Source organism: Perognathus longimembris, chromosome 11, assembly GCF_023159225.1.
Source record: "Perognathus longimembris pacificus isolate PPM17 chromosome 11, ASM2315922v1, whole genome shotgun sequence".
Classification (NCBI taxonomy): Eukaryota; Metazoa; Chordata; class Mammalia; order Rodentia; family Heteromyidae; genus Perognathus; species Perognathus longimembris.
Window position 1 is genome coordinate 35,830,689 of NC_063171.1, and position 16,491 is coordinate 35,847,179.

Genomic DNA, 16,491 nt, shown 5'->3' on the forward strand with positions numbered 1-16,491 from the left:
GGAAAGGGAGGACCCACGAATTTCTGAGGGAGGGAGCAGGTGAGTACACAACGGGTTGAGTTTGGATGTGGGAGATGGGTTGGTGAGTCAGTGAACAGGTGATTGATTGGGATGGGGCATGTGAGCCCCTGTGCAAGTGCTGGGTGAAACTTTGTGGGAGTAGGTGTGTGTGTATATGTGTGTGTGTGTGTGAGAGAGAGGACAGAGAGAGAGAGAGAGAGAGAGAGAGAGAGAGAGAGTGAGAAAGGCCCAGAGAGACAGTGAGAGAGTAGGAAGGCTGGTAGTGAGTAAACAAGATGCGTGGGTAGTGACAGAGAGATGTCGTGGAAGGGTCGGTGGGTGGCTGTGGGAGTGAAGCAGATTTTGAGTGGGCGAGGGGCTGGGTAGATGAAGCTGACCTAGAGAGTGTTTGGGTGAAGAGGAGGGTGAAGGGGGTTGTGACTGGGTGGCTTGGTGAAGGAATGTGTGTGCAGAGTGACTCGCTGAGTGAGGGGGTGAGTGTGTCGCTGGCTGGGTAAGTGTGTGTGCAAAGTGGAGAACAAGGGAGTAGATATTTGGGTGAGTAAAGGAACACGGAGAGAGCAGGTGATGGAAGAAATGAGTGGGCAGAGGGGGGACTTTATAGGGCATGAGGGAGTTAAGGGGCAGGGGGGTGGGGGGGGGAATGAATGAGGGAAGCAGGAAGGGAAGGAGGGAAGGAGTGGTTGCCTCAGTGACAGGCTGAGTGAGGGCAGGAGGGTGATGCAGGAAGGAAGATATCCGGGGAGACAGTCCTGGTAGACATTGCAGCGAAGGTGGCGGGGTGGAGCGCCTGACAGGGGGACAAAGCAGTCAAGCAGTGGTGCAGGAAGAAGGGTGAGTGATGGTAGACAGGGAGTGTGGGTTGGGGTCCTTGAGAAATGAGCTAGCAAGGCAAGAAGTGTTCCAAAAGAGGGTGGGGGAAGGTTGCAGCAAAGCTAAAGGGCAGCCAAGGGGAGAAGTGCAGTGGGAAAGGAAGAAAGAGAAGCTTCCCTGACCGGGAATCGAACCCGGGCCGCGGCGGTGAGAGCGCCGAATCCTAACCACTAGACCACCAGGGAGCATGTCGGGCCCGCTACAGGCACGCGCCTCCTGCAGCCCAGCAGCGCTGCTGGGCGCTCACTGCAGCCCAACACTCGGGGCACCAACCGGCACCTTGGGTTTGGGGCATGGCTGGCCAAAGAATTAGGAAGAAAGAAGGGGAAGGAAGGCAGAAAGAACGCCGGCCTGGCTGAGCTCCCCTTGCGCCTGAGGCGCGCCACAGCTCTCCTCCGGCTCGCAACCTCGGAATCCTGGGCGCCCGCGTGGGTCTCCAACATTCGCCTTCACCCCCCTCCTCCCCCCAAAGGCCGAGCAACAGCTGGAGCTGGCTAAAAGATGGGCACAAAGCCGTTGCGTTGGCCGGGAATCGAACCCGGGTCAACTGCTTGGAAGGCAGCTATGCTCACCACTATACCACCAACGCCTCACGGCTCGGTCAGCGCACACTGGCCGCCAGGGACTGGCGCGGGGGCGCGCGCCACAGCTCCCGCGACGTGCCCGGGCCTCGCTGCGCTGTGGGCGGGGACGCGGCGCTGCCCCGCCAGCCAGAGCCGCTCCCGGCCCGTCCTGCGCGCTGCCCGAAGCTGCTGACGGCTGCACACGCAGAATGGGACGGGCTGGGCCCAGCCTCGCCTCCCTCCCGGGTCCCCCGGGGCGCCCTCCGAGCTTCCCTCGCCTGCCCGCTCCCGAGCCCGGGGCTCCACGCCTCCAGGCCTGGGAGAGGGCGCAGCCACGCCACGGCGGCAGCCACAGCGTGTGGCTTCGTCCCGATCCAGGCCAGACACCCACTCCTGGGGACGGCTCCCCCACTCGTCGGTGAGTCCTGTCCCGAGACTGCGCGGGAGACACGGCTGCCCACGCCCAGGCCGACGGCCAGGAGGAGGGAGACGTGGAAGGCGAGGGCTCGGGCGCTCAAGAGGGTTTGGGGCCGAGGCGGGCACACGTGCGTGCGTGCGTGCGTGCGTGCGTGCATGCGCGCGGTCCGCCAGGAGCCGACGGCCGCGGTGGGCCCAAAAGGAAAGCAGTCTCCCCGTCGGGGAATCGAACCCCGGTCTCCCGCGTGACAGGCGGGGATACTCACCACTATACTAACGAGGACGACGCGGCCGGCCGTCTGGGACACACCACCCTCTCCCCGACACGCCCGGCCCCGCTGCCCCGCTGCCCCGCTGCCCGCCTTTCCTGGTCCCCTCCTCCGACCCCCACGCCAGCCTGGGCCTGGAGCCCGCACCTGCCCTGTCCGTCCTCTGACCCGGAGCCGCAGCACTCGCCGCACTCTCCCCACAAGCCCGGCCCCACCCGCCTGCCGGGGAACCGCACGGGCCCAGCTGCCCGCCGTCGCTGTCGCCTCGCTTCCCCGCGCGACGGGCGGCTGGCACCGACGCGGGCAGGAGCAGGTGCTTGAGCTCGCCTCCAGCTCGCACACCAGGCGCAACCATGGCCGCGGCGACGCCGCTCGATCGCGGGGCCGTTCGGGGGGTGGACCGCGCGGGCCGGAGTCCCCGAGACTCGACGCTGACCCTGCTTGCCATCCGCCCGTCGGGCCGGCCGCACGCCGCGCCCAGCGCACCCCGAGGGAGCGCGGCACCGGGCCAGGGCGCACGGCCCGAGCCCAGCCAGGCGAGCCGCCAAGCTGCCAGGCGCGCCGCGCCGTCAGGATGGCCGAGCGGTCTAAGGCGCTGCGTTCAGGTCGCAGTCTCCCCTGGAGGCGTGGGTTCGAATCCCACTCCTGACAACCTCCTCTTTTGGACACAAACATTCCAGGAAACCTGCCCGCGGCCCGCCCACCCAAACCAACACTCCCGGGACTCATTGCTACCCACCTAGCCTTCTAGCTACCTGCTTTGCCTTGCCTTGCCTTGCCTTGCCTTGCGCTCTCTGTCTTGCCCGCTTCCCACACCCTGCAACCCACATGCTGCCACCCGACCCTTCCATCTTGGGGCTCGCCCTCGCCCCCATCCCCACGGGGCCTGCAGCCCACTGCCGAAGTCCAATCCCACACACGCACACACGCACACACGCCCGACCCACCCACTACCCACCAGCTCAGGTGGACACTTCACCCCATCCCTCTCCGTTCTTTGCTGCCCCTCGACCTTCCATCACCCCTTACCCTCATCGTCCTATGCCCCCCACCCCCAACACCCATACTCTCAAGCCCGGGCTTTCCCTCCAACGCACACCCCCGACCAACAAGCCCACGCAGCCACACACAGACACCCAGGAACTCCCGCCTGCCCGGAGCCCCGCGCCCCGCACACACCTGTGTGACTGCGAAAGCGCTCCACCCACCCCACACAGACGCCCGACGACCAACCGAGCGGGTCAGGGCATCCGCGCGCCCCAGAGCCTCGCGTTTCCGCACCCACGGACTCTGGAGGCCCACCGCGGGCGTCTTGCGGTCGCGCTCACGTGTCCCGGGCCAGCGTCCAGCCGAGGATGGCGGCACGGTCTCCACGTCCTCCCCCTCTCGGCCCTGCTCGGCCTGGGTGGGCACGGGGCGGGGGATTGCTTTCTCTGCCCACACAGGGCCCACACCTCTCACGACGTGGCGCACCCAGCGACGGCTCGCCGGTGATGGCCAGACCCCTGCAAGGGACGCGGTAGAGCAGAGCGGAGCCGAGCGGAGCAGAGGAGGGCAGGGCGGAACAAGGGCTGCCCGCGGAGGGCAGACCCCGGCCCGGCGTCGATCCCGTCGATCCCGTGGACTCCACCCCGCCCCCACCGCCAAGCGCCAAGCGCCAAGCACCAAGCGCCTGGCCTGAGCCCGGGCAACGCGTCGGGGTGGCCCCTCGGCCCCTAGAGCCACGCTCCTGACCACCGCGGGCCCTCGACCAGACGGGCCAGGCAGGGCCGCTCAAGCTTCGTCCAGAGAGGGCATCGGCGCTTTGGAGAGGACCGCTGGCTATGATTCCCGTGGCCACGCTCAGTCACCCGTGGCGTGCGGCAGGGAGGCAGGGCAGGACCCGTCCCGACCCCGATGGCAACGCCGGGCCCCATCGCAGCGAGTCCACTCCTCAGGCGGCCCAACCTCCCCCTCGTGGCAGCCAGCCTGACTTTCTACCTGCCCAGGGGCTGGCTTCCGGTGCCTCCGGGATCCCGACACACACACTTGAAGCCAGCGGGTGCTCATGGAGAGCAGGGAGGCCACCCCTGTCGCTGGCCGACCCGCGAGGACATCTGAGACGAGAGCGGGACCCGGGCGGCACTTATGCATGGGTGGTTCAGTGGTAGAATTCTCGCCTGCCACGCGGGAGGCCCGGGTTCGATTCCCGGCCCATGCACTCCACTGCTACGCTGCATTTTGCTCCTGTAGGTCTCTGCTCCCTACCTTCCTCGTTTGCTGAGTGGGCACGCATGCTCACACTCACACACATGCACGCACACCTATACGCGCACACACACATACGGCAATGCCTTTTCCCTCCTTGCCCACCACTCCTTCACTCCGGCCCTTTTCACACAAACAGCCCAACACACTGCACCTGCTTCCTGGCCTGGCATCCAATCTACCCAGCCTCTGACATCTCCAACCCCTGGACATTACCAGCCTCTCTCCAAACATCTATCTAGCTCACAAAATACACTTTCCCAATGGCCACCACACCGGCTCCCTCTTCTCCTACAATGCCCCGCCGTCATCCATGGACTCCCAGGACTTCCAATAGAATCACCCACGTGCACCCTGCTGCCTCCCCTATGCCGCCCACAGCCACAGCACGTCATCCAATCCCCACAGCACCACAGCCGACATCACCCATCTCCACCCTCACCTCACCCACAACTCCTCATCTCCCACAACTTGGCTCAAGGCTCAACACTGGCTTTGGGTCCGCTCCTTTGGCATCCCTGAATTACCTATACCCATGCTTAATTGCCCCTCCCGATACGGAATGACACATGCTCACTCCTTGCAGGTTCAGTCTCAATGGAGAAGTGATGCCAACACTGTCTTGTGCACTAGCCTTGCCTACCACTACTCAACCACTGCACACACCATGCAGGGTGTGAGGCGTGGGGGCAGGGGTCTCCGTGTTCTTCATTGTCCCAATCCTCCCATACCCTCTCTGTTCTCTCTGCTGTCTCTCTCTGTCTCTGTCTCTGTCTCTGTCTCTGTCTCTCTCTCCTCTCTCTCTCTCTTCTCTCTCTCTCTCCCTCTCCCTCTCTCTCTCTCTCTTTCTCCCGTTTTCTCAGCGCCCTGACGAGGATGATGCTAACTGTGTCTTGCTAGAAAGCTGTGCTCCTCTTCCCCTGGACACTGATTAGCTTGGAATTAGGACAGCAGGGGGTCTTTCTCTTCGCAGACCAGCCAACACATCTCACAACAAGGCAGGAGCAGGCGCTAGCTCCCCAGTGATAGCCAGACCCCCGCCACGGGACTAAGAGTGGAGTTGGGGGCAAGGCAGGGCGAAAGCGCCTGGCCTGGGCCATGGGAGCCTATCAGGGCGGGCCCTCATCGCCAGAAGGGATGCCCCTGACCTGCCCGTCGGACAGCTCCTGCCAAGTGGGCTTCGTCAAGGGAGCGCATCTGCACTTTGGACCATGCGATGGCCGAGGGAACCTATGGCTCTCCGCAGGGCACGGCAGGGCACGGCCGACCGACTAGAGGGCGATGCTGGACCCAATCGGCGGCACAAGAGGGACAGTCAGGGTGGAGGCGGGTCCACTTCTCACTCACCCCACTCCCTCCTTGCAGCACCAGGCGCCCCAAGGCTCGCCACAAAACCACCATGTGGGAGCCAGCCTTTCCTCCTACTTGCCCATCGCCTGGCTCCCTGTGCCATGGTGGATCTGGAGCCACCTGGGATCCTGCCCACACTTGAAGCCCTGAGCTGCTGGCAAATGGCAGGGAACCAACCGCTGTCCTTGGTCGGCCTGGGAGCACATCTGTGCCATCCATCGTCAGGACCTGACGGTTGTCTGTGCATGGGTGGTTCAGTGGTAGAATTCTCGCCTGCCACGCGGGAGGCCCGGGTTCGATTCCCGGCCCATGCAGCACATTGCCATTCACATTTTGGTCCTCACCCTACCTACCTACACACACAACCACAAACACTCGCACAAGCACCCTTGGGGAGAAAGAGAGAGAGCGAAAGAGAGAGGACTCTTGCTTCCCTCATCCCTGCTCGCCACTCCTTCACCTGTTACCATTCCTCACAGCGGAGCACACCACACTCCACGCGCATGCTGGCTTGCCACCCAAGCCACCCACCTCCTTCCATCTCCTATGGCTGATTACAAACACCCTTCCTCCTCCAGATCTCTAACAAGCCCCACAACTCCACTGTGCTTACCACGGGCCTCCCAGGACTTCCATCACTCTCCTGCCCCGTGCACACGGCGGCTCTTCCCCTATGCCACCCACAGCACCACAGCTCAGCTGACACCGACTGTCTCCACCCTCGCTCCACCCCAAACCCTCATCTCCCACAACCCACAACTTGGCTCAAGGCTCACCACGGACCTCCTCTGGCATCACCTTCTCAGACCTCTATACTCACCCCTTGCAGGTTGGGTCTCCAATAGAGAGGACATTCCACTCTCCAGTCCACCAGCCTTGACAACGCTAGTCTAAGGCTGCACACACTCACTAGTGTGGATGTGTGTCACCTCCCTCCCTCCCTCCTCCCCCTCCCTCACCTCGCATGTCACTCTCTCATTGGACCTCTGTGCTCAGAGGGGCTTGATCTTGCTGGAACCACAGCCAGTTCCTCCCGGTTGCTACTCCTCTCCTTTCTCCCTGACAGGCCCTCTCAGCCCTTGGCACACCCAGTGGCCACCATAGGGCCAGCCCTATACACCACTCCCCCACCTCCAACCCCAAACCCCCCCGCCACTGGCTTTCTCTCCCTTGCTTTGCTGCCCACTCACGATGGCTCGGTCTCCTCGCCCAGGCCTCCTCCGACCTCCTTAGAGCCCTGCCAGCTTACTCGCCACACTCAAGCCACCCAGCACAGGCACTCGGGGCCATGGGTCCCATGCTCAAATGCTCTGAGCTTGTGCAGATCCCCAGCTGTATGTGAAGCCACCCCCAGTCCTCTCGCCCAACTTCCCACATGCATTCTCCCACCTCCCACACCTCAGACCCTTCCTGTCCATCCAGCCCTTTAAGCTGACTCGCCTTTGCCCTGGCCTTTGTGGGAGGCCCGTCACCCAGGAGAACAGAGACTTTCCCCCATCCAGAGCTCATCCTCATGACACACCTCCCTCCAAGAGAACCACCCTGGCTCAGAGCAGTCACGTCTACCGCACAGGGTGGGTCCTCGGCACGGGTGGCAAGAAGCACGGTGTCCACGCCCAACCACAGTTGGTTCCCCACTAGCCTGGCTGTGCCTCAGCTTCCCGCTAGAGGGAGTTGGCGTGGCAAGCCGCTTGGGCTCTGCACTTGATTGGAAGGCGGCCGCACAAGATGGATCCGGGACGTGAGGTGGAGTAGATGTTTGGGTCAGTAAAGGAACAGGGAACGAGCGGGTGACTGAATGAGTGAGTGGGCAGGGGCTGGTATATAGGGAATGAGGGAGTCAAAGGGGGTGGGGATGAAAGAGGGAAGCAGGTGGGAAACCAGTCCAGGTCCATCCAACACAACACAACCTCCTCTGTTCCCATCTGGCAATTTGAAGGCAGGAGCGAGGGTTGGGCGATTACCATCCAGTGTCCTGCAGCCCACGCTCCACTCACCGCACCTGTAGGCATCAGCTGGGCAGGTGCTTATTCCTCCCACTGACACACAAGCTGAGCTCCCTGCCTTTGCCTCCAGCTAGCCGCCCCTTGTCTACTTGGCAGTCACCTAGCTCCTGCTGCTGCCTATTCACACTTCTGCCTCTCTCTTTGGGGGAAGTTGTCCTGCATGGAGGGAGAGATCTCCATCCACACTGGCTCAGCTTCGGTGACCATCAAACCCACTGCCACGGTGGATTCAAACCCCAGTTCAGGATTCCATGCCTGGCCGGAGGAGGCACCAGTTTGGTGACTGGTGCCAGGTACCCTACTAGACACGGCTGGGGTCGAACTGGAGGGCATAGGCCCCTCTCGGCCTTGGTGATAGAAGTAGGATGTGTCAAGTGAGCTGAACACCCCATGGGGGGAAAGGGAAAGGGGGAGGAGGGAGGGGGCTCTGAGGGACAAGGTAACAAACAGTACAAGAAATGTATCCCATGCCTAACGTATGAAACTTTAACCTCTCTGTACATAAGTTTGATAATAAAAATTTGAAGAAAGAAAAAAGAAGTAGGATTTGTCTGCAGCCATGGGAAGTGTGCCCAGAGCAGCTCTGTGAAAGAGTCCTGGAGCCCTCCCAGGAGTGAAGGGGAGGCCTAAGGAGAAGAGGGATGAGAGGGAGGGAGCGATGGAAGGAGGAGATGGAGGGAAGGAGGGAGGAGAGGGAGGAAGGGAGAAAGGGAGGGAGAGAGGGAGGGAGGGAGGGAGAGAGGGTGGGAAGGAGGAAAGGGAGGACCCACGAATTTCTGAGGGAGGGAGCAGGTGAGTACACAAGGGGTTGAGTTTGGATGTGGGAGATGGGTTGGTGAGTCAGTGAACAGGTGATTGATTGGGATGGGGCATGTGAGCCCCTGTGCAAGTGCTGGGTGAAACTTTGTGGGAGTAGGTGTGTGTGTATATGTGTGTGTGTGTGTGAGTGTGTGACAGAGAGAGAGACAGTGAGAAAGACCCAGAGAGACAGTGAGAGAGTAGGAAGGCTGGTAGTGAATAAACAAGATGCGTGGGTAGTGACAGAGAGATGTCGTGGAAGGGTCGGTGGGTGGCTGTGGGAGTGAAGCAGATTTTGAGTGGGCGAGGGGCTGGGTAGATGAGGCTGACCTAGAGAGTGTTTGGGTGAAGAGGAGGGTGAAGGGGGTTGTGACTGGGTGGCTTGGTGAAGGAATGTGTGTGCAGAGTGACTCGCTGAGTGAGGCGGTGAGTGTGTCGCTGGCTGGGTAAGTGTGTGTGCAAAGTGGAGAACAAGGGAGTAGATATTTGGGTGAGTAAAGGAACACGGAGAGAGCAGGTGATGGAAGAAATGAGTGGGCAGAGGGGGGACTTTATAGGGCATGAGGGAGTTAAGGGGCGGGGGGTGGGGGGGGAATGAATGAGGGAAGCAGGAAGGGAAGGAGGGAAGGAGTGGTTGCCCCAGTGACAGGCTGAGTGAGGGCAGGAGGGTGATGCAGGAAGGAAGATATCCAGGGAGACAATCCTGGTAGACATTGCAGCGAAGGTGGCGGGGTGGAGCGCCTGACAGGGGGACAAAGCAGTCAAGCAGTGGTGCAGGAAGAAGGGTGAGTGATGGTAGACAGGGAGTGTGGGTTGGGGTCCTTGAGAAATGAGCTAGCAAGGCAAGAATTGTTCCAAAAGAAGGTGGGGGAAGGTGGCAGCAAAGCTAAAGGGCAGCCAAGGGAAGAAAGAGAAGCTTCCCTGACCGGGAATCGAACCCGGGCCGCGGCGGTGAGAGCGCCGAATCCTAACCACTAGACCACCAGGGAGCATGTCGGGCCCGCTACAGGCACGCGCCTCCTGCAGCCCAGCAGCGCTGCTGGGCGATCACTGCAGCCCAACACTCGGGGCACCAACCGGCACCTTGGGTTTGGGGCATGGCTGGCCAAAGAATTAGGAAGAAAGAAGGGGAAGGAAGGCAGAAAGAAAGAACGCCGGCCTGGCTGAGCTCCCCTTGCGCCTGAGGCGCGCCACAGCTCTCCTCCGGCTCGCAACCTCGGAATCCTGGGCGCCCGCGTGGGTCTCCAACATTCGCCTTCACCCCCCTCCTCCCCCCAAAGGCCGAGCAACAGCTGGAGCTGGCTAAAAGATGGGCACAAAGCCGTTGCGTTGGCCGGGAATCGAACCCGGGTCAACTGCTTGGAAGGCAGCTATGCTCACCACTATACCACCAACGCCTCACGGCTCGGTCAGCGCACACTGGCCGCCAGGGACTGGCGCGGGGGCGCGCGCCACAGCTCCCGCGACGTGCCCGGGCCTCGCTGCGCTGTGGGCGGGGACGCGGCGCTGCCCCGCCAGCCAGAGCCGCTCCCGGCCCGTCCTGCGCGCTGCCCGAAGCTGCTGACGGCTGCACACGCAGAATGGGACGGGCTGGGCCCAGCCTCGCCTCCCTGCCGGGTCCCCCGGGGCGCCCTCCGAGCTTCCCTCGCCTGCCCGCTCCCGAGCCCGGGGCTCCACGCCTCCAGGCCTGGGAGAGGGCGCAGCCACGCCACGGCGGCAGCCACAGCGTGTGGCTTCGTCCCGATCCAGGCCAGACACCCACTCCTGGGGACGGCTCCCCCACTCGTCGGTGAGTCCTGTCCCGAGACTGCGCGGGAGACACGGCTGACCACGCCCAGGCCGACGGCCAGGAGGAGGGAGACGTGGAAGGCGAGGGCTCGGGCGCTCAAGAGGGTTTGGGGCCGAGGCGGGCACACGTGCGTGCGTGCGTGCGTGCGTGCGTGCGTGCATGCGCGCGGTCCGCCAGGAGCCGACGGCCGCGGTGGGCCCAAAAGGAAAGCAGTCTCCCCGTCGGGGAATCGAACCCCGGTCTCCCGCGTGACAGGCGGGGATACTCACCACTATACTAACGAGGACGACGCGGCCGGCCGTCTGGGACACACCACCCTCTCCCCGACACGCCCGGCCCCGCTGCCCCGCTGCCCCGCTGCCCGCCTTTCCTGGTCCCCTCCTCCGACCCCCACGCCAGCCTGGGCCTGGAGCCCGCACCTGCCCTGTCCGTCCTCTGACCCGGAGCCGCAGCACTCGCCGCACTCTCCCCACAAGCCCGGCCCCACCCGCCTGCCGGGGAACCGCACGGGCCCAGCTGCCCGCCGTCGCTGTCGCCTCGCTTCCCCGCGCGACGGGCGGCTGGCACCGACGCGGGCAGGAGCAGGTGCTTGAGCTCGCCTCCAGCTCGCACACCAGGCGCAACCATGGCCGCGGCGACGCCGCTCGATCGCGGGGCCGTTCGGGGGGTGGACCGCGCGGGCCGGAGTCCCCGAGACTCGACGCTGACCCTGCTTGCCATCCGCCCGTCGGGCGGGCCGCACGCCGCGCCCAGCGCACCCCGAGGGAGCGCGGCACCGGGCCAGGGCGCACGGCCCGAGCCCAGCCAGGCGAGCCGCCAAGCTGCCAGGCGCGCCGCGCCGTCAGGATGGCCGAGCGGTCTAAGGCGCTGCGTTCAGGTCGCAGTCTCCCCTGGAGGCGTGGGTTCGAATCCCACTCCTGACAACCTCCTCTTTTGGACACAAACATTCCAGGAAACCTGCCCGCGGCCCGCCCACCCAAACCAACACTCCCGGGACTCATTGCTACCCACCTAGCCTTCTAGCTACCTGCTTTGCCTTGCCTTGCCTTGCCTTGCCTTGCCTTGCCTTGCTCTCTGTCTTGCCCGCTTCCCACACCCTGCAACCCACATGCTGCCACCCGACCCTTCCATCTTGGGGCTCGCCCTCGCCCCCATCCCCACGGGGCCTGCAGCCCACTGCCGAAGTCCAATCCCACACACGCACACACGCACACACGCCCGACCCACCCACTACCCACCAGCTCAGGTGGACACTTCACCCCATCCCTCTCCGTTCTTTGCTGCCCCTCGACCTTCCATCACCCCTTACCCTCATCGTCCTATGCCCCCCACCCCCAACACCCATACTCTCAAGCCCGGGCTTTCCCTCCAACGCACACCCCCGACCAACAAGCCCACGCAGCCACACACAGACACCCAGGAACTCCCGCCTGCCCGGAGCCCCGCGCCCCGCACACACCTTTGCGACTGGGAAAGCGCTCCACCCACCCCACACCGACGCCCGACGACCGACCGAGCGGGTCAGGGTAGCCGCTCGCCCCAGAGCCTCGCGTTTCCGCACCCACGGACTCTGGAGGCCCACCGCGGGCGTCTTCCGGTCGCGCTCACGTGTCCGGGGCCAGCGTCCAGCCGAGGATGGCGGCACGGTCTCCACGTCCTCCCCCTCTCGGCCCTGCTTGATCTTGGCGGTCACGGTGGTGGGGATTTCTTTGTCTGCCCACTGGCCTGAGCGACTCACAAGAACATCTCTGATCGGAGTGAGACATCTGTTTCACCTATGGATGGGTTGTTCGGTTGTTGATATCTTGCCTGCCAGTTGGAAAGCCCGGGTTCGATTCCCGGCCCATGCAGTCCACTACTACACTTCATTTTCGTTCTGTGCCTCTCTGCTGGCTAATTTCTTCATATGCTGAGAGGGCACGCACACTCACAGTCATATGCGTTTTTGCACACACAATGCCTTTTCCCTTCCTTGCTCACCACTCCTTCACCCCATCCCTTTTCACACAGACAGCCCAACACACTGCACCTGCTTCCTGGCCTGGCATCCAATCTACACTGCCTCTGGCCTCTCCTACCCCTGGAGATTCCTTCTCTCACGCTAAACATCCATCCAGCTCACAAAATACACTTCCCAATGGCCACAACACCTACTCTCTTCTCTCCTACAATTCCCCACTCTCATCTGTGTATACCTGGGGCCTCCCAGGACTTCCAAATTCTCATGCCCCACGCACACTGCTCTTCCCCTATGCTGCCCACCCCCCATAGCATTTGTTTGAAGCCCCACAGCCCCACAGCTGACCTGTAACTTCACTCCACCCCAAACCTTCATCTCCTCCTATCTACAACCTGGCTCAGGGCTCACCAGTCACCTTGTGTCTAGTCCTCTTATATCTCGTAATTATCTTGTGAGATGTATATACTCACCGTTTGCAGATTTTTTCTCAATGGAGAAGAGATTCCATTCTTCAGTCCACAAGCGTTGCCTACCACTTCTCTACTGCTGTATATACCTTGCAATATTTCAGTGTTTGGCAGTGGTTTTGATTCTTCCCCATATGCCAAATTTTCTCTGTCCCTCTCTATTTCACTTTCTCTGTGGGTTTTTCTCCTTTTCTCTTTGTGACAATGGGACTTAATGTTGTTCTACCTCTCGGCCACTTTCAATAAGTTTCTTTCTGCCATTCCTCTGTGGCTCTTAAGGGTCCTTTTTTTACACAGCCAGCATGGGCCACATGTACTTATTCTCTATTTCTCACACCTGTATCACCAACTCTCCTTCCGTGGGCTTTCTCTCACTTGTCCTTCACTATGTTCTCATGGCCTCTTGCTCTCCCCAACTTTGCTTCCTCCTAGTTCCTTAGACTCATATCAGCATAGTCTGATCTAGAAGCTACCCAGCACACCTAGGAAAGTAGGAAGCATCAGGTCGATTTTAGAAAAGAAGAAGAAAGAAGGAAAGAAGCTTTCTGAAGATCTTTCCCAGTATACTTCTCTGTTTTCTGCCTTGATTATTGATGTTCTCTTCATTTAAAGCTCTGCTACCCTTTGATCTAGGAGCCAGGTTGTAATTGAGCACACATCCAATATCTGTCTAAAATACCCTTGAATTAATTTTTTAGGGAAGAAGTGTAGTTGGATTTAAATTTAGGGTTTCATGCTCACTAGGCTAGAGGCATACTAGGGAACTATGCCTGTAGTCCTTGAATTATTCTTGAGAACGTTTACCTGGAGGTGTTACCCAGAACACAACAGCATTTCTCTTTTATGGTCTAGTACCTTAAGTTTTGGTGTTTTCCTATCTGTGATCTTGGCTTGTTTTCTGTGCGTGTGTGTGTGTGTGCTTGCATGTGCACATGTATGTGCACCAGTCCTAAGATTTGAACTCTGGGCCTGAGCACTGTCCTTCATCTTTTTGTTTTCCTAAAGGCTAGAGCTCTATCATTCGAACTTCACCTCCAATTCCAGCTCCAGCTCTTTTTGGTAGTGAGATTAGAGTCTCTAGGACTTTCAAGCCTGGATGCTTTGCAGTAAACCTGACTCTTTTCCTATTAGAGATATCTTGAATTAGTCAACTTTTAGAGGAATTGATTTTTTTTCTTTGCCAGTCCTGGAGCTTGAACTCAGGGCCTGATCACTGTCCCTGGCTTCTTTTTGTTCAAGGCTAGCACTCTACCACTTGAGCCACAGCACCACATCTGGCCTTTTCTATATATGTGGTGCTGAGGAATCAAACCCAGGGCTTCATGTATAAGGGGCAAGCAGCCTACCACTAAGCCATATTTCCAGCTCTGGCGATTGATTTTATCCCAAACTTCAAGAGTAGGCCCCAAGTAACTTAAATTTAGCAGCTTATCTAAACCATTTTATACACAGCACGATTACTGACTAATAATGAGTTCTGCAGGATAGAAACACTTTCTTACATTAGAAATGAGCAATGAAGCCTGAACCCTAAGATGTGAATCTGGGACATTTTGAGAGTATGAGTACTCTTTCTACCTGAGAATAGGGTCAACATATGGAGGAAGAAAGACCAAGAAAACATGTCTAATCTAAATAAAAATTTTCCCAAAGCCTGAATCTACCTAGCACGTGGAGGAAATATTTTCCCTTCATTGTTTAAGCCTATTTAAACTTTCTGTTCAAGTGGTTTAACCTGAAAATGTCTCTGCTTATCAACCTATCACTCAACTCCCTCAGACATGCTGAGGTGTTTTCTCATTCTACACAGCCTGGATGCCCTCAGCTTTCTCCTTGGATAATCACATCCTATCTCTCCCAGCTCATTTACACACCCTCTGTGCTTAGTCACCTCATAACCCATTTTCTGTTGTAGGTTCTTGCTTCCTTTCTCTTCTAGAGTTTGTTCACCTCAGGCAAAGTCAGATATCAAAAGGAAATTCCCTGAAAGCAGTTAATAATAGAAGGTAGTGAAGATGGTGAAAGTAAGAGTAAATCAGAGGTCAATATGACTGAAATGCTGCATCTGTGAAATATTATGTGAAACACCTTTGAACAATTAGCAATATACTGAAAATTGAACACTAGTAATGTGAAAAGTCCTGTTTGGTGAGTGTACTAATGTGGGGCGTTGGGCTGAGGGGGCTGGGGATTTAGCTCAGCGCAAGAGTGACTGCCTGGCAAGTTCAAGGCCCCGAGTTTGGTCCTCAGCTCTGGAAAAAAAAATCCATTAAAAAAAATATGTAAAAGACTAATGTTGGGGGAGGGGGGTCTAACAGATAATAAAAGATACTGGCTCGGATACTTTGTGTACACGTGTGAAACATGCAACCAAACTTGTTAAGATTGGTTTGGGAACCAGGGAAAAGGAATGGGGAAGTCCGGGAGGGGTGAATGAGGAATAAAGTACTTGGGATGCAGATGCGGGCATGCCGAAACAAAACCCCCTGTACAACTAATAATTGCTGTTAATATCAAATGGCTATAATACAACAGAGTCTTAATACGTAGTACATAAAAATATGAGAAAGGGTAAAGGTGCCTTCTAAGTTAGACGCAGGACAAACCTAAGGTGTGTGTTTATTGCTTCAAATAGGATCTGGAGTCGCTTAAATCCAAGTGCATCACTTGGGCGTCCTAGGTGGAGGGACTGCATTTTTCTCCAGTCCCGTGGCAGAACACACGTGCCGAGTGCCCGGGGGTGACCTGATCAGAGCTGTGCCCACCCATGCACCCACGGGATCGGGAATTCTCCCCACGGAGCATTTGCGGAAGTCTGGGCGCCCTGCTCTACCGCCTCAAGGGTTCTGGCTGGGGGCCCTAATAGTGCAAGAAGTTTCCCGAAAAGCCATTCTCTTGTTCTCCGTGGTTGCCGGACTATCTCGGGCTTGCCGAAAGCTTCCCCACGCTGGGTGAGGCGGGTGCCCAACGAAGCTTGTTGAGACTGGTTTGGGAATCAAGGGAAGGGAATGAGGGAAGTGAGGGAGAGGCGAATCTGATTATGGTACATATGATATAGATATACACATGTCAAACAAAACCCCTTGTACAACTAATTGATGCTAATATCAAAAGAAATACAACGGGGTTTTAATATTTTCATCGCGGGCTGAGTTTCTACAGGACTCTTCTTGCTCGATTGCGAGACAATGATGAAAGGTTATGTCTCAAGGTTTGTCTCTGCGCACGGAGGAGCCAGCTGGTTTCCGTAGTGTAGTGGTTATCACGTTCGCCTCACACGCGAAAGGTCCCCGGTTCGAAACCGGGCGGAAACAGTTGGGTGAAACTTTTTTTCTTTCCCGGCTCTGTTGAAATTTCCTAAAAGAATCTGCTTGGACTCAAGATCCTTTTTTCTTTCCCGGCTCTGTTGGAATTTCCTAAAAGAATCTGCTTGGACTCAAGATCCAGGGCTAAGGCGGTTCGAAGGACACAGGCCCGCGATCCCAGCGGCAAGAAGGCGCCCTATTGGGATCCCTAAAGGATGATTTCATCTACCTGGACAAAGCAAAGCTACTGCTTCTTTTTTCTTTTTCTTTTCTTTGTCTCCTTTTCTTTCTTCCTTTCTTTTTTCTTTTCTAGGGCTTGAACTTGGGGCAAGGGCTTTTTATACTCAAGGCTAGCACTCTACCCCTTGATCCATATCTCCAATTCTGGATTTTTTTTAATTTTATTTATTTTTTTGTGGTTAATTG

The 16,491-nt window shown here is 58.5% G+C and overlaps 11 non-coding genes across 11 annotated transcripts; 5 read left to right on the forward strand and 6 right to left on the reverse strand.

Moving 5' to 3' along the window:
* Positions 1-1,007: 1,007 nt before the first annotated feature.
* On the reverse strand, positions 1,008-1,079 carry Trnae-cuc. The gene has a single exon. It is a non-coding gene; the product is annotated as a tRNA-Glu (tRNA).
* Positions 1,080-1,411: 332 nt separating this feature from the next.
* Trnag-ucc lies at positions 1,412-1,483 on the reverse strand. The gene has a single exon. It is a non-coding gene; the product is annotated as a tRNA-Gly (tRNA).
* A 602-nt stretch (positions 1,484-2,085) lies between these two features.
* Trnad-guc lies at positions 2,086-2,157 on the reverse strand. The gene has a single exon. It is a non-coding gene; the product is annotated as a tRNA-Asp (tRNA).
* A 554-nt stretch (positions 2,158-2,711) lies between these two features.
* On the forward strand, positions 2,712-2,794 carry Trnal-cag. The gene has a single exon. It is a non-coding gene; the product is annotated as a tRNA-Leu (tRNA).
* Positions 2,795-4,272: 1,478 nt separating this feature from the next.
* On the forward strand, positions 4,273-4,343 carry Trnag-gcc. The gene has a single exon. It is a non-coding gene; the product is annotated as a tRNA-Gly (tRNA).
* Positions 4,344-5,983: 1,640 nt separating this feature from the next.
* On the forward strand, positions 5,984-6,054 carry Trnag-gcc. The gene has a single exon. It is a non-coding gene; the product is annotated as a tRNA-Gly (tRNA).
* Positions 6,055-9,461: 3,407 nt separating this feature from the next.
* Trnae-cuc lies at positions 9,462-9,533 on the reverse strand. Its single transcript has one exon. It is a non-coding gene; the product is annotated as a tRNA-Glu (tRNA).
* Positions 9,534-9,869: 336 nt separating this feature from the next.
* Positions 9,870-9,941, reverse strand: Trnag-ucc. The gene has a single exon. It is a non-coding gene; the product is annotated as a tRNA-Gly (tRNA).
* Positions 9,942-10,547: 606 nt separating this feature from the next.
* Trnad-guc lies at positions 10,548-10,619 on the reverse strand. The gene has a single exon. It is a non-coding gene; the product is annotated as a tRNA-Asp (tRNA).
* A 554-nt stretch (positions 10,620-11,173) lies between these two features.
* Trnal-cag lies at positions 11,174-11,256 on the forward strand. The gene has a single exon. It is a non-coding gene; the product is annotated as a tRNA-Leu (tRNA).
* A 4,745-nt stretch (positions 11,257-16,001) lies between these two features.
* Trnav-cac lies at positions 16,002-16,074 on the forward strand. The gene has a single exon. It is a non-coding gene; the product is annotated as a tRNA-Val (tRNA).
* The last annotated feature ends 417 nt before the right edge of the window (positions 16,075-16,491 follow it).